The sequence below is a fragment of the Serinus canaria genome, chromosome 2, assembly GCF_022539315.1.
Source record: "Serinus canaria isolate serCan28SL12 chromosome 2, serCan2020, whole genome shotgun sequence".
Classification (NCBI taxonomy): Eukaryota; Metazoa; Chordata; class Aves; order Passeriformes; family Fringillidae; genus Serinus; species Serinus canaria.
In genome coordinates, this window is record NC_066315.1 from 82,839,883 (window position 1) to 82,856,707 (window position 16,825).

General features: G+C 45.1%; 1 protein-coding gene across 5 annotated transcripts in view; it reads right to left on the reverse strand.

Annotated features, from left to right (window-relative positions):
* The window catches only part of GRB10 (growth factor receptor bound protein 10), a 144,878-nt gene extending 128,918 nt beyond the window's left edge, over positions 1-15,960 (reverse strand). For 3 of the 5 annotated variants that reach the window (XM_050970361.1, XM_050970359.1, XM_050970356.1), the window contains exon 1: positions 15,816-15,960. The gene's annotated coding sequence lies outside the window, so the exon portion shown is untranslated. Of the gene's footprint in view, positions 1-15,033; positions 15,220-15,487; positions 15,547-15,815 lie in introns of those variants that run through there. The other 2 variants (XM_050970357.1, XM_050970358.1) reach the window with 2 other exon arrangements.
* Positions 15,961-16,825: the final 865 nt, after the last annotated feature.

Consider the following 16,825-nt stretch of genomic DNA (forward strand, 5'->3'; position numbering starts at 1 on the left):
CAGCTTGCTGGAAGACTTAATTCAAAGCAAGTTTTAGAAACTGGAAAATTCTTTGTTGAGAAAGAGGCAAATGCCATAGAGGAACGTACAGAGGAACATATGTGAGAATCATGAAGCACCAGTTCTGCTCTACTTGTGGCTGATAAAGCTTCCAGCATGAAGCTGTACCCAATCTTCACTAAATTTCAGAAAAGATCAACTGGAAAGAATCCAAGCAAAAGCAATAGGAACATCACAGAATTAGAAAAACATGACATCTGGGAGGAAAAAAGAAAAAACAAAATTAACTGGAGCTCAGCCAAAAGAAGCAAAAGTAAGGGTCATGATGAAATCTTTCAAATCTATGAAAGCCTGCTGCAAAGAAAGAGGGAATAGTATCTTCTCCATGCCCACAAATTTCAGAAGAAACACGTTTAAAAAGCAAAGATTTAGGAAAACATTACTGTACTGGGTGGAGTGAGGGCATAGGGAAAAGATAAAAGAGAAGCACCAAGTTAAAATTGCTCAAGGGGGAAAAAAAACAGTGAGTCAATACCCAAGACTGAACAATAAGCAGTTTTCCCCAACCACTGCCACCAAGCTGCCATCAGAAACACAGCTACACTCCAGCTTTTCATTGACTAGTTTACCTGCATCAAGTCTCCTCTCCAGATCTAGCACTGTGCTACAAGAAAAATGAGCATTGTCTCAGATGCATTGTCTCCTCTCTTTTCTCAAAGCACAGTACCCAAATAAGAATACCAACATGCTGCATATCTACTCTACTCTTCAGGGCTGAAAGGACTTGGTCCTAAAAAAAACTAGAAAACCCCCAACCAACTAAAAACTTTAGGTGTCAAAATACCTTTCCAAGAAGCGTAACACCGACACTTGCCCCTCTGTTGATACACGGATCTGGCTATATCCTAACCCCACAAACAAACCAGAACCTGACAACAGACAGACACATGGGCCATCCCCTCAGCCCTATGAATTTTGTTCTTCAGTCTCATTCTGGAGAACAAATAGCAGAAACATCACTTTGACTACAGTGTCATGTGTATTTTTTAATGCTTAGCCTCAGTCTACAAGCTGTAGATCAAAATCTCATGGTTCCGCTGCCTGTCAGGTGTTTGAAGGATACAAGGAATAGAGAAATTTCTTCTTGCAGAAGAGGGTGGAAGATAACCAGCACAACTAACTGGTGCAATCCTATCATTCTGAAGGTACTGCAAGGTGCAATCCTATCATTCTGAAGCTTGGCACTACACTTACTCAGTAGCAAGCATCTCTGGAAGCTGGGCAGGGGTGGGTGGGGGCAGGGGTAAGCAACAAAACCTCAATCTCTTCAATTTTTTTTAGCTCATGGACTGTGAGCACCAGTGTATTCCAAACTGCATTTGCATTTGTTCTCACTATGCAAAACCTCTGGGAATATCTACAGGAAATGAACTCTGATTAGACATAGCTGCAATCACTATCATCTTATTCAGACAAGTTTCTCTCTTCAGCCCCCCCCTCCCCACACACCAGTTTGACCACCACCACATTCATCAATGGAAGTAGCTGGAGATACGCATTTCACAAATCTCACAAATCCAGGGTACAAGAATTATTTCTGCCTTTAACTGTGCGACTGCAAGATATTTAAGCATGCCACAGAAGCTTAAGGGAGGCTTTGAAATTGCATTTGCTTTATATTGTGTATGTCAAAAAGACAGTCATTTGTCATCTTTTCTCGAGTATCCCTGAGTAAGATGCTGATGCAAAGATAAATATTCATAAGGCTAGCTCATGCAGCTTTCCTCAAATCTGACTAGAGCCAACTCCCTCTTGTTTAAAGAAGTAGGAATTATATGTAAATATCACAGCAAAGGAAGGAGATGTAGATGTTAAGATGCAGGAGTTAAGATCAGGTTTCTGTGCATGGGAGGGACCCACAGTGGATTTACAGGATTAGTGGCAGTGCCCATCCCTCTCTATCAGGAATGACCCTCTGCTCTCCACTTTGCAGATCTACAACAGCAGATACTGGGATCTTGGACCATGAGGCTTACAGTCCCCAAAGGCAAAGCACTAGTCACTCCTAAATAGTAACAGGGCTGGAAAATAGAAGAAGGAAAAATAGAATGGTTTTAAAATATAAAACCCATAGGTGTAGACACTTGAAGTCAAGAAAGGTAAGCACACATTGCCATTTCATGGAGTTCAACTGTGCCATTGTTTGCACTCAGCAGAAGCATTTTGCTCAGGTGGTTATCTCTGGAATCCCTGACCGTCCAAATGGCCACCAGGCCACAGGACACGGCACATAAACATTCACTCCAAAGTAACACTTGAGGTTTAGACCAGGACCAAACCCAGGTGAAGCTTTAGACACAACTTAGCTACCTGTATCACAAGTGGGATGTTTACTATGCACTGTGGTATAAATACTCCTTCTCTCCCCATTTTTTTCATAACACTTCCTCCTTTGGAGAAGCCATCATCTCTGAGAAAATTTAACTTCCATGAGCTGGGACGTGGGAGCTGACACAGAGTAATAAAACCATCACACAGGCAAAACATCCACCAAAAACTGCAGGCTTTTCTCATACAGATGCCTCACAGCAGCTCCAAGAAAGTGTTAGCATTACTCCAAAGGGATTATCATATCAGTAATGATTTTCAGAGCCATGATTTAGCCATGCTGTGAGTTAAGACATTCCCCCACCCATCACAGCATCTTCACCAGAGAAGGGTGGGGGCACAGCCTACTTTGCCTTTTCTCTACATCACACTAGAAAGCCACACATGATGATGGAAGTCAATTTAATTCCTTCTCGTCCTACACTGCTGAGAAATGGGTGCACTATGAGAAGGGAAAAAAACCTCCAAAAGATCAAGGGGATGAAAAAGTTGAGCTGTATCAATATCGCCTTCTCTTCTAGTTTCTCAGCATGGCCCCTTTAAAGCAGCTTCCTCTCTCCCCTCCCAATGTTACAAAACACACATATGAGCAGAGAGGTCACTTAGAAACTGCTAATCTAATGACCAAAAACAGACTGATATAGCTTCTGATATTTCTTTTTCAGTATGTATCACAGTAAAAAATAAAAATCCAACCATTTTTAGTTGGCCTTCATTTATACTCTTAGATAAATTTTAGATCTTTTGCCTGTATTCATTTTTTCCTCCCTAATAATGGGATGGCTCAATTCTTACATGATGCAAAAGAACAGACTTGGTGGTGTTTCCCAGTGGCAGAGGATACGAAAATTCAAAGCTTTATAGGTCAGGTCAGTTTTAGGATACAGCTACTTCAGATTGCTCTGCTTTGCTTTATACAAATCCCATTAGTTCTTCACTGACCAGGCAAACCTTTAGGAAGATTACTGCCATGCTACGAAATCATCTCCATTGACAAAACAAAACACTTGTAATCCAGGCTGTACTTAAACCAACAAAGTTTGTAAATAGAGTCTTCTTATAAAAGTGGCAGAAATTCATTAAAATTCACTTAAGCTACCTAGAATATTTGGTTAATTTTAAACTGCTAATGGATTTCAGAGACAGCACATCTCAGGTGAAAATCACTTTTAGTAAAGCCTTTCAGTCCCTTGATTTTCTCCAGACCTCACTTGACATGGCTAAGGTGTCAGGCATCCTGTGTCACCCCATTACAGCGCTGCATTTAAAAGGATCCCAGAGGACTCTAGGAAGACTTAACCTGAAGGTCCCTCCCCCAAGCCTCTCAGCCCCACCCCTACAAAGCTCCCACACTACCACTAAGCCCAGCAGCCCCCCAGCCCCATCCAGAACTGCAACACAAACCAGCCCTGCATACACCACATAGCTGAAAGACTTCATCCTAAGGTCCCAGGGATTCCAAAGAAGTGTTGGAATCAGCATGCATCGAACTGCAGAGCTGATATACCTCCCTCAGACACCATAAAAGGGCTCTATAATATAGTAATATATCCAGTGTACATATCCATTCCACTTTGGAAACCTCCAGGTTTTCAAGACACTAAGTCAGGATTTAAAGAGTTCTCGAGCTCCTCACAAAAAGCACACACTTCCTCGCTTGGCTTCACAGTCACAACTGCAGAATTAGAGGATACTGGCAAGAAGAGGTAAATAAGACCAAGTACTGGATGAAAGCATCATTATCCACACAATGCAACAATTTATGGTTCTAACATAGGTTTAGGCAAAAAATTCACTCTGACCACACCACTTGGTCTGTAGTCAAACATTGACTTTAGACAAGCCACAGTTGCACACAGGAAGAAAGCTTCAGTCCCCACACACTTTAGAAAAATAAATAAAACAATTAATTTTTAAAAGTACTTGTCCCATGAATGTTTCTCTGGCTGGATGAACCTTCTCTGAACCACTGCCAAAGTCAGTACAGATATGACATGGCTGAAAGCAAGCATACAAGTTGGCCAGCTATCCCAAAAAGAGGAAGAAACTTGCTATTTGTACACAACCACATTAGTGTGCCCATGAAATTACTGCTCATTCATTACTTCCTTCACCTCAAGAGCCCCAAAACCTGACACAGCTATGCCAAGCAACTGAAGCATCATAAGTAGTATCTGCTATAAAACCTGAACTTCAGTCAACAGCTGAAGAGTGCTCAAAGTAAAACACAGGGTATGGGGAGAACATTTAATACACATTTTGTCACTCTCCAAATGACCTTGCAAAAGACAGAAACTGTTTCTAGATGGAGGCAAGTCCCTGCAACAAAAGCTGAGAAAAGATCTCTTCTTCCATCCATCCAAAAGTCCACACACAATGGAAGTGGTATCCAGCCAGAAGGACTGAGCTAGTCAAAACTCAATCATTTCTGTGCCAAAGGTATGGGAAAAATTATCCAAAAATGCTTATGAAGAGAAATCCTGGTCACTGCTGTGCAATCCTGAACCCAAGAACCTGAACTCCAAGTCTTCCCAAAGTCTGTTAGGTAAAATGAAGAAAATCCATGACACGTCACCTTGCCCCGACAATCATTCCAAATATACCACAGACAAGAATAATAACTGAAATTACAGAAGAACTCAGTTTTCCGTCTGCGGAGTTGTTGTTTGGTTGGGATTTTTTCAGGCTAAAGCAGACAAGCTTTAGCATGGCTGAGAAACTGCAGCTCCAAGGCAGCCCCTCAAGAGTCCCAGGTGTTCAAGGGCAACATCTGCCCCACAGCCATCAAGGCCATTTCCCAGCAGATACCAGAGCAGTCACCTCAAATGCCTTCATTTGACTTTGGCTACAGAAACCCTTCCTGATCAGAGCAGAACCAGCTCACAGGCAGTTCTGGGATTCTAAGACTGGGAACAGATGAGACATTCCAGGGGAAAAAAAAAAAAAAAAACATTTCAGCTGGTAACTGGTCTGAAACAAATATGTTTTACCACTACATTTCAGAGCAAGTCAACCAAATCTCTGGTGTTTGAACAGCTTGCATGCTTACTATTTTTCATAATATGAATAATGATGGATTTATTACCAGTTACTTCCTCAGTTGCTGTGTTTCATGACGATCATATTATAAGATACAGCTACACATACCTTACATAATCTCCTGAAACTGTGAAGGTGCTATTTTTATCTTCTTTAAATGTACAAGAGCAAGAGTAACATTTTTGTTACGGCTGAGTTGCCCAATAAAAACCCCACCTAGCACTGACACATTTCATATTCAGTTTAAGAAAACAACCCAGCACCACAGGTCCATTTGATTAGAAAAAGAAGTAAAATTAAAAAGACATGAATAAACACAACATCTATTTGATCCACATTCCAGGGCAGCAAAGAGATCAAACACAAGGTTAACCCCACATATTGTAGAAAACTCCCTTCAACAGGTAAACCTTGCAAATACTGGCAGGCTCTGGAGACCCTCTACAAAGCCAGGTTTAGTCTTTAGCTTGTTTGCTTGTGTAGTTCCATAAGATTTATGGAAATTCACAAAGAAAAAAAAAACCAAAAAAGTTGATGGGTTGCCAAGCTGGCCCAGCAGTTTACTGCCACTGAAAAGAGACAGGATCTACTCTCCTCTTTCTCATTTCTCTTCCTTTCCCTGGAAGATCACCTCACCTCGGCTGCCCCATCACATGCTTTCAAGAACTGATCCCATCCTTTAACCCAGAAGAAAGTCAATCCCAGAAAAAACAAGTACACAGGATAGCATTCCTATCCAGTCAGACAGTCAGCCATGCACATACATAGTGAACCACCAAGCTGGCCCACGGGAAGACACCCAAACACTCCAACAAAACATTGTCAGCTTTTGGTAGCAGTCAGCTCTTAGCATAGCCCACGTCCTCTGAGAAATGAAAATGTGCCTCTCTTCCCAGCAAAAGGTTTTTTTCACCTCTTCAAATTGTAGAGCTTTCACACACACAAAAAAAATTATTATTTAAATACTAAAAGAGATAAAACTGACCTGCCTCTCTGACAGCTGCACATGTGCTGTCGTCCTGAAACTCTTCCAAGCACTGTCAAATTGACCTGAAAGGCAACTTCACGTCATCCACAGATATGTCACCTTAGCTCATGTGAATTTTAAATGAGACCCCCTGGGGAATAAATCTTGCTAAGGAAGAGCTGGACTGTTGGACATGAAGGACCCAAGAAGTTCTCAGAGACGAATACAAGCAAAACAAAGTCAGGCTGTTACAGCACAGGACTCTTTCACTGAATTTTTCAAATCATCCATTTTCCAAACACCATTGAGAACTTCTCCTGCTCCTGGGAAGAGAAGTGGAATCATTTCCAAGTAAATGAAGATCAATTACACATTTACCAAAATTACCTAAGGTTTAGACTAGCAAGACAGCTTGCAATGCCATTCTCCTACAGAAGGCTGTATCAAAACTGCTTTTCAAAGCACAATGGGGAAGAAAATTATACAACAACTCAACCGGGCATTACAAGTGTTACCACACACCTAAACTGCATCAGCTGCAACAGCCTTTGCTCCTCTGACTTTCCATGTGTTAAGAGTGTAATCCACCTTTGCTAGCAAGGAACTCCACAGAGATTTTTCCTGACTTTTATTAGCATCATGTCTAGAACAAAAAAATGCAAGCCGAATGTGAAATGAGTCTGAGTACACATTAGAGATGTCAGCAACTCGAACAGCATTTGCTCTCCACTCCTACAGCTCATCTCATAGTCTTGCTGCTCAATTCTCTTGAAGCCTTTTGGAAAATAATCACAATGCCTCTTCAAAAACTTTTCAACTGCTAAATGCGATGACTACATGCAATGTTATAATAGCCTACCAGTAAAGTATATCAAAATAATCAGTTCACGAAAATCGCACATGGACTGTGACATTCCAGTCTACTCATTTCTAGAGCATCATAAAGGGCTATTTCAATTTCTTTCCCCTCACAGGGCTGTCCTGGTTTCAGCTGGGGTAGGATTATTTTCTTTCTAGAAGCTGGTACAGAGCTGTGTTTCAGATTTAGGATGAGAATAATACGGATAACACACTGATGTTGTAGTCATTGTTGAGTAGTGTTCACACCAAGTCAAGAGCTCTTCATTTTCTCACCCCACCAGTGAGGAGGCTTGGGGTGAACAATATGGGAAGGGATACAGCCAGGACAGCTGACCAACTGGCCAAAGGAATATTCCCATACTTCATGGCATCATGCTGAAAAAAAAACTGGGGAGAGGCAGTGGCCTACTGCTTGGAGACTGGGTGGGCATCAACCAGCAGGTGGTAAGCAATTACAATAATCATCACTTGTTTGTATACCCTTCTTCGGTCGTTACTATTTTACCTTCCTTTTCAGGTCCCATACACTGTCTTTATCTCAACCCAGGAGTTTTGCCTTCTTTCCAGTTCTCCTCCCCATCCCACTGATGTGGGGGTAAAGTGAGTGAACAACTGGATGGTGTTTAGCTGCATGACAGGTTAAACCACAAGGGCCTTCATTATAATAATTTAAAACCTAAAGCTAGGTGCCCAACACCCAGGGAGGGGAAAAAGGCAAAACAAAAAGCAACAAACCAGCTGAAAGAACAGGGAGGGGAAAAAAACCTCTACCACCAAACCCACCCTCTTTTGGACTCAACTTTTTGACTTCAGTTCAGAATTCCTGGAATAACAAACACAATACAACAAACAACAGAACAAAGCAAAAGAAAACAATGTTACAATTGGTGAGCTTTTTCATAAAGCGTTAAAAATGCATGCATTGTGCATCTAGATGATGGCAAATCTGCCTCTAGCATAAGATGCAGAGGCAAGAAGTACTTTGTCCTCACAATCATACTGCACAGATAAGCCTCTCTTGGAAATTGTTTACTACATCTCTTGCTGTGACCATGTACAGCAACTGGAACATCACAGTCAGAGATGGACAGGATAAACAAAAGCAACCTGACCCACCAAGGAAGCATCTGCCAGCACTTGAGCCATTGTTCTGCACAATATCAAGGCCTGAATTCTGACATAATCCCCTGACATCTCGGGTGATGTCAGCACGAGCAGCTATTAGAATGAAGAATGATCCCCCACAAGACATTAATTCAAAAATAATCGATGGTCTTGCAATACATATTTCTCCCTTAACATTCTCCTAAATGGACTTTAATACATTTGAGCCAGAAGGGAAAGCAGGCCTTTTAAGAAAGCTTGTGATATTTTTGTCTTGTGCCAAAGCCTTCTGAATTTTTAGCTTTTCCAACTCCTTGAAGTTTAATTCCACACTTGTGCTTTGATATAATAAAAGCTCCTCATTCCTTTCCAAGGATGCTCAGAGCTTTAACAGTACACTAAGCAAGACCAACCTACAGATTTTACCTTCCCCCAGTCCTTCTCACCCCCTCTCTCAATTCCCATTTAAGGAGAGAGAACGTTCTCCTATGTGAATCCGTACCTAGTAGTTTGGCAGACATGAACATGACGGAAAAGAAGGAAAGAAGAAAGCAGGGAGGGGAAAAAAAAAAAATCACCACCCCATTTTTATTTCAGCCTTGAAAACTTCTGCTCCAATCCTTTCTAATATACAACTTTCTAGTCCTACCATGCTCCAATAAAGTCAGTATCTGGGAAATTTTTTCTAGCAGTTTTTTCTCTAGTAAAGGACTCACATCCTTGTTGCCAGTTAGTTTTGACATCTACAAATATATGAACCATGAACAGACACAAAGCTCAGTTGCAACTCCCTCACCAAAAATATCTTTAAGTGTCAAATCAGAATCACAGAACCACAGAGAGTTCACTAACGGCAACATCAGCAGTGAGAGAGATCTGGATGACATTTCCTCCCAGTTTCAAAATTTAAATTAATACCTGAAAATGAGCTGGAAATAAAGTTAAGTAAAGTATAAAAGTAACTTCTGAAAACTTAGTCTATGTTTCAAACCAACAACATGAGTTTGGACAGAGCTTCAGCCACTGGATCAAGTCATCAAAAGGGAGAATTTAGATGCTGGGCACTGAAAGAAATCTCTAAGTGTTCATCAAGTGCTAATCTCCACCATGAAAAGACTCCAGAGACTTACAGATTCTCCCTGCTTATTGATTTTCTCACCAGGGATGCATAATGGAAGAATGATACTGGTCTCGTGGAGTATTATCCACCCTTACTTAGCTGCCTTCAGCAACCACAGGCTCAGCTTGGATGCACTCAGTTTCTCAGATTTCTCTGCTGACACAAATTTTGCAGCAAGAGCGGGAAGGGAGTGGAAGGACCACGCTCTAATGTTTACTGTGTGAACAAATGCAGAAGTCCCCACTGCTGCTCAGCAGGAGAGCTCCTTCCCACTGGGCTATAGGTTTATTCCAACAGGATGGTATGGTATTTCCTCTATGGCTTGTCTGCCAGGAAAGTCATTTCCTATTTTTGTCCTGTTATGAGCTAGTAGAAGCTGGCATTGATGGAGGCTGGGAAGAATGAGAGGTTGGTTTGCCAGTGGTTTAACCAAACATGTGTTTACAATTACCCCATTCATCCCTGTCTGTGCAAAACAGTCTTTTTTGGAACGTCCCCATGGTCCTTGGATTTGGCCTCCAAAATGCTGAAACAGACTTGCTAAGAAATAAATTGAATATTACAGCTAGAGCAACAAAACTGTCCAATGGTTAATATTGCAACCATTAACACAATTGTTGGGCATTAAGATCAACATAGCTGCCTAACTTGTTGCTGTTGGCCTAAGGATGACAGCTCAACAGCAGGAGGGTAAGATAATGGGAAAAGCTCTTGTAGTCTTCCCCTGGAGTCCAACAAAAGAATACAACAGAAACAGGGCACTGTTTCTTTCTTTCTCAGATATTCTACAGCATCTGCCCACAAGAAGAGAATGCAGAGATGGCTGTGGTGCTCCCAGGGCACTCATCACCTCTGCAAAGGACCGTGACTATCAACCATTGTCCCAAAGCTCTTTTCAGAAATACACAGCATAATATAATCAAGACTTTCAACCCCCCTCATCCTCTCCCCAGTTCTCACTTTAGGAAAGAATAAACAGAGTCTTTTCCATCATCATGCAGTAAAGGGGGAATTTCTCACTGCTGATCCTTTCTCCAAGAAGAGGTCAAACCATTCTAGCAAATATGCCTTTATCCCATCGTACCTGAAACAGCATAATCCCAAAGACAGTAGTCTTGAAAGCTGCAGAATTCCAGAAGAGACACATTTCACCTCTCTCAGTATTAATGAGGTAGACTTTCATGCCATGTGCCTAGATTATTCCAAATCTAGTCTGGCAATCTACAAGCTTGATATAAGCTGTAATTTTACTTCATATGTCAGAGAACTACACATTTTCCTCTACCATTTTACTCACTCCAAAGTTATCATTTGATACCCACGGATATAATGACTTACCAACTGTTTCTGAAAGGATTCAGGAAGAAGGTCCCTCCCACTAATTTACAGTAGTTTTATGTTGTATTATCCATGATATGGAAGAAGGTGTCCTACTCTGCTAAAAAGACCATCCACTTTAAAACAACTGATCTTCGAGACGGCTTTTACTGCAACCATTCAGGAGTGGCAATCTGCATTCCCTATGGGTTAACTAATTAGGATGCAATTAGCAGGATTCATTAAAAGCTCTCTTGACTTGTAAATGAGCATTAGTGCTGGGCTTTGAAGAAACCATCGTTCTTCATCCTGACTATATTTTGTTCAATCCACACCTGAGTCTCTGGTCAGTACCACTACAGGTTGCTTGCCTGTAAAAACCCAAGCAGCAGCCATAAAGCTGCTGCCACCTTCTAAGGGAAAGTGACTCACCCAGTGCTCATAATCTCATATTTTTGTGAGTGACTCCTCACCATTAAACACAAGTCCCTGGTCTTTTCTGTTACAGAGACCAGGAAAGATGGAACTGTTCACAAGGGCACTACTCTAAAGCAGAGGATGAACTTGCAATGCCTTCAGTCCTGAGAGTCATGCCCTCTGTATGAACTGATCTATCTATGACTTATGGAAGATCCTAGGAAGGCAAAGAGGGAGGGAAGTTTTCAGTCAGTGGTTGCACATTAGTGTGAATATGAACATCTCTTTATTACAAAGTTTCAGGATACCCTGGCACTGATATTCAGTGCTCGTATGGACATTTGAAGTCCAAAAGCTGCTGGAAACCATAACCACCATTTTCAGATGAATGTACAAAAAACAGAGTATGTCTGTCTCTTTACACACAAACCTTCTGAAAAGATGGTATCCAGGGGAATAAAGCATATAAGTAAAGGGAATGTCAAATATATCCAACCAAATCTTATAAAGCCAGGCTATTCTAGTTGTTTCATCACTGAAAATGTTAAGAGACTGTCTGTAGACAGGATGCCTTGCACTGATGAACAGTTTTCTTTAATGATGCTCTCATAGTGGAATCTGGCTCTCTGGGATAGTGCTCTCCACATTCCCGATGCGACAGAGGAGCCATATTGAGCAAAAGGGAGAACTGCTATCCAATTCAACAGATGGCATGAGAATAGCAAAGACCTGGCACGGGACTAGTTCAGAAGTGCACAGTTCAACATGTATAAAGAAAGAGAAGTCAGTGAAGTGGCATCTGTTTACTTCATAATAATATGTTTCAAAACAACCGCTGGTTTGGGAGAAAAAGCAATGGGAATCAAGACTATTTTGTCACATCCAAGTTTAGATTGCAACATGCTCTCCTGACCAGCAGGCAATGTAAAGATAGCAAACCTGTAAATAAAGCTCAATGCTAATAAAGGGATTCCTTGGCAACCTCATCCTTTTTAATTTTCCTAAAAATGACTGTGGGGTTTCAACTTTTTGGTAAAGGATCTCCATTCCTAGATTTCCCTGGGTAAAGAGTTGCAACTGGTGTATTTTGGACATAGCCAGGAGCAGGTCCAGTTTCCAAGAAAAACAATCCTAACTTCTTAGCCTGCTTTCCTACAGAAGGAGGCTTATGCAATCACACTGTAGCCAAGCCAGTTGGCAAGCTGCATGCAAGCCTGACAGAGGCAGAGGTCTCAAGAGTTATCTTCCTTGTTTATGAAAACACTGGGCCAGGTGGGCACACTTAAGAAACACTGCACTGTGAACTGGCACCAACACTCTCCTAGCTGAGATAAATCCAAAGAAAAGCAGGCTTCCTTAGTCTTAGTTTGGACAGAAATGTTAGCACAAAGTGAAGAGAAGCTTTTCTCCTGACCACAATAATAAAGACCACTCAGAGATTTGGAATAAAAAGGCCAGCAGAAAATAGTAAGGGGGTTCACCACAGTGTTTTCTGCAACCAGTGAAAATTTTAATTGAGCCAATACTTAAATGCATCCTAAAAATGCATACAAATGCACTGGACATCAAAAGGCACCCCTCCACCTATTTCTCCACCCCACATTTCAGTGGTCTGAAGAAGCACCTGAATGCATTTCACACACAAATGTATACACACACTTCTTAAGACAGAACTGAGCTGGTCTAGGCAGAAGTTATACCTAGAAATTTGACCTCATTTAGCACCATCACCTCCACAACCGCATGCAGAGAGGCACAGCAAAAGGGAGAAACAGTAGGGTCCCACCCAGAGTGACACCACCCAGGAGACCCTCAGTTTGGCTGCTGCCACTGCTACCTGCACCACAGGAAGCTGATGGTGGCTCATAGTCTAGAGGGACATCTGCTCTTTTGGGGCTGTCAGAAAACAAATTCCCAGCGCAACACTCTGGAGCTGCTGGCAGAAGCAGTGCATGACCCAGCTATGCCTCTCCTCTGCCAGCTGGGAACTCCCTGCCTTGGAAGGATACCTTTGCCAGAAAGGTCCAGATACTTTTTGCCCATTTACATCCCAAGCACAGATGAGAACATGACCAAAGATTTCTAAAAAACCTTCCTAACGATTCTTGTAGAGTCATTTAAGCACTTGCAAGATAGAGGGCTGCAAACACTTGTTTTATTCACAGAGCGCACACTACACACTCCAGCAGAACTGAAATGCAGAAATCCATTTTGCATTTAGGCAGAGCTTTTGGACTATGCATTAAAAAACACAGGAACACACTTCTGAAACCCAGGTGTGGCTGTATGTGAGGATAAAAGCCAACTCACACAGCGCTAAGAGAAGGGATAGTTTGATTAACAAAACCAAGGAAAACCATGGAAGTACCACAAGATCTTTAATATGTAGCCAGGGCAAACAAGACCTACTTAAGAACAAATAACGTCCAAGTGAAGAAAATAAATCAGACCAGAACATGGTATAATGAGCACCAGAGGCAAGTGTCAGGGTCTGCTGCTCTGCTGGATTACTGCTTGCAGGAAGGCTACCAAAGAGTACTCTTCAGGCTCTGCTGTTTACCCTACGCTGCACTGAATCTTAAAAAAGAGTGCGGTGTTAGAGAAAGAAAACCCAAGCAGCTCTGATATTAACATATACCTGTACAAAGGTAGCCAGAGGAATACAGCTCTGGAACAGCTCTCCTTCTTACGCTGCTCCGAGAGGTCAAGCCTGGAGGAAGACTAACAGCATGGGAAGAGCATCCTGCTCCTGCACCCTGCTTCAGCCCCAAAAGCATCATGAAGCACAGCCAGAGCTCACATCTAAAGTTTCAAGCATATTACCCCTTTTCCAAGCACGTTTTCTAATCTCCATGTTTGTGGTGATTTTTTTTAACCTGTCCTCAGAACTCACTCCTTTTAATCCTAGGATTAGCCTTGTTGCCCTTCTCTGTACCCTTTCGAGAGCTGTAAGTACAACTACTAGCCTCAGAACTCAGGAATAGATGGAGCTAGAGTGTTAATGCATCCTTGCTACACATCCCACAACATCTCCGCTAAAACACATAAGAACCTTTAAGAGGCAAAACAATTTCAGCTGCCCCTTCGAAGCATTAACTGAAGGGGGCAGATGCCCACATCCCTTGTATCCTGCCCCCTCCTCCTTTGCCCGAACGCCAAATTCATTCTGCCTTGGTGAAGAGAAAAGCAAAGCACATTCTTTGGGTCTGTTTTAGAAAACCTGATCAATGCTGCTTTGACATACCAGCAACACATGTTCTCATTTCAACAAATGGGAGCATTTCAGGCAGACCACCACTTCAGATGGAGTGGGGCTCCTGGCTGCTGAATCAGCACTTTCCATCCTGCTGGCAATACAGAGTTATGCGACGCTTCAAAGAAAAGCGGGGAAAAGGGGGAAAGGGGTGGGAGGGGGCGCTGGCACTCGAGCAACAGAAGCGGGCAAGAGGATTGTGCAGGAGTTCATCTGCCAAACCAATTAACAGCAAACTGTTCTTATAAAGATGCCACAGTTTCAGCCCCGGCTTGCAGTACCAGGGTTATACAATGAGAGCCATGCGTGCCCGCCTCTCCCCGGCGGGGAGCTGGGGCAGGAGAAGCTCCGCACCGCCCCCGGGGAGGGTCTCCCGGGCTAGCGAGGGGCTGTGGGCACGGCCGGGGGCTCGGCAGGGCCGCTCTCCGGCGGGCACACATCGCCCGGCTGCCGCCGCACATCCCCGCCGTGGACGAGCAGGAAGGTGGCATCACCCCGGGGTGGCATTTCTGCGAACTGCCCATCCGCCAGCCCTCCCGCAAACCCTAAACGGAGCGGGGGGAATACCGGGGAGTTTCGGCGGCAGCAGCACCACCAGCAGTTGGCGGGGCAGGTCTTCGCTCTCCTCCAGCGCGGGGCGACGGGAAAGCCCGGCTCCCGGCACCGCCGGGGCGAGGCGCGCAGCAGGCGAGCAAACAAAACGCGGCAAGGAAGCCCCGAGACGGGAAAAAGGGCCGATCTCCCGAGCCCCGCGGCCGCCGGCCGAACCCCGTCCGACCCCGGGGGCTCCGCGCCGGCGAGGGGCGCTCCCCGCGGGCACTGTGGGGAGGGAGGGAGGGGGGGCTCGCCGGCGGCCCCAGGAAAAGGAAGTTTGCTTTCCTCCTCCTCCTCCCACCGGCCTCCGCTACAGAGAAGCCGGCGAGCCCTCACCCACCCCGGCCCGGCCTCACCCCGCTGCGGCTCCCCAGGGGCGGCAGCCACCGCCCCCCTGCGCGCCCCGCGCCGCCCCCCGGCCCCTTACCTGCTGGGCGGGCAGGCGGCCGCACCGTCCCCGCCGGGCGCCGCACACCCGCCAAGTTCGGGGCGGGCGCAGGGGGTCGGGGGAAGGGTCGTGCGCGGCGGTGGCGGGGACAGGAGCGCGGGCGGGGAGGGGGATCCTCCGGGCGGCGCGGTGGAGTGAGGCGCGGGCGGGGGAGAGCGAGCTCTCCGAACCACGCGCCTCAAAACCAACAATAACAAAAGAAAAAATTAAAACTGAAAAAAAAATTAAAAAACATACAGTTTTTTAAAAAAAGGTAATAAAGTCAAAAAAAAAAAAAAAGGAAAAAAAAAAAAGGAGCAAAACACACCCAACGCAAACAGGGACGTTCGCGCCTCCGCAAGGCGTCCCCGGGCTGCGGGAGGGATCTGCGGAGAAAACTTCTGCCTGCCTGTCCGCGCTGCTGCCGCCGCCGGCTCCGGTGCTAACGGCGCCCGCCGCCGCCGCGTTCTCCCCTCGCGCCCAGCTGACTCCCGGCGGGCCCCGCCCCGCTCCCGCCCCGCTCCCGCCCCCGCCGCACGCAGCCGCAGCCCCGGCCCGCGCCCCGCCGAGGGCAGGGGGCGACCGGGAGCCCCCGCGGTCGCGGGCGGTGTGGCGGCGGCGCCCCTGCCCGCCCTCCCCCGTCCCGGGGCGAGCGGCGCTGGGGGCGGCACATCGTGGGGCTGTGGCGGGTCTCCTGCCCTCTAACAAAAGCTCACCCGCAGGTAGCACCGGCGCGTGCTTTTCTTGGGAAGGGCTGTTTTGTCTTTAAAATAAAACCAACAGAGCATCTGCACACGCTAGGTATTTGTGGTTGGACTTTTTCTTTAACCTCGTCGGTCCTGTCCTGTACTCACATTTTTCCCCGCAAAACTGCTCCGGGCAAGTGCCCCAGCTCCCCTTCCTGCGCTCCAGACAGCACGGAGCAGGCTCCCGGCGTGTGCCAGCAGTACGGTGGGCTCTTCAGGGCTCCTCCGTGCTGCAAAGCGCCCTGCCCTCCCGGCATCCTCAGGCTGCCACTAGCACTCCTACAGACTGCTGCTGCGAACTTCTGTGCACTGGGACCTTTGCTAATTCACCACGGTAGTTCCGAACCATCCGATTTGCAAGTAGCTTGCAAATAACCCGGACTGTGGAAAAGTTCTTTTAAGGGAAGCAAATCTGCACGCTTCCCTAAGAGCTACTGGTTTAAAACGTATTGACTTCCAACAAGAGCCGTCACTCTCTGTGAGGAGAGGAATATTTACTTCACCAGACGCAAAAACACCTCTCATAAGAAAGTGGTCAGCCCTATAAAAGGCAATTGAGTCCAAGGAGAAGTGGGAAAAATCTCAGGGCTTT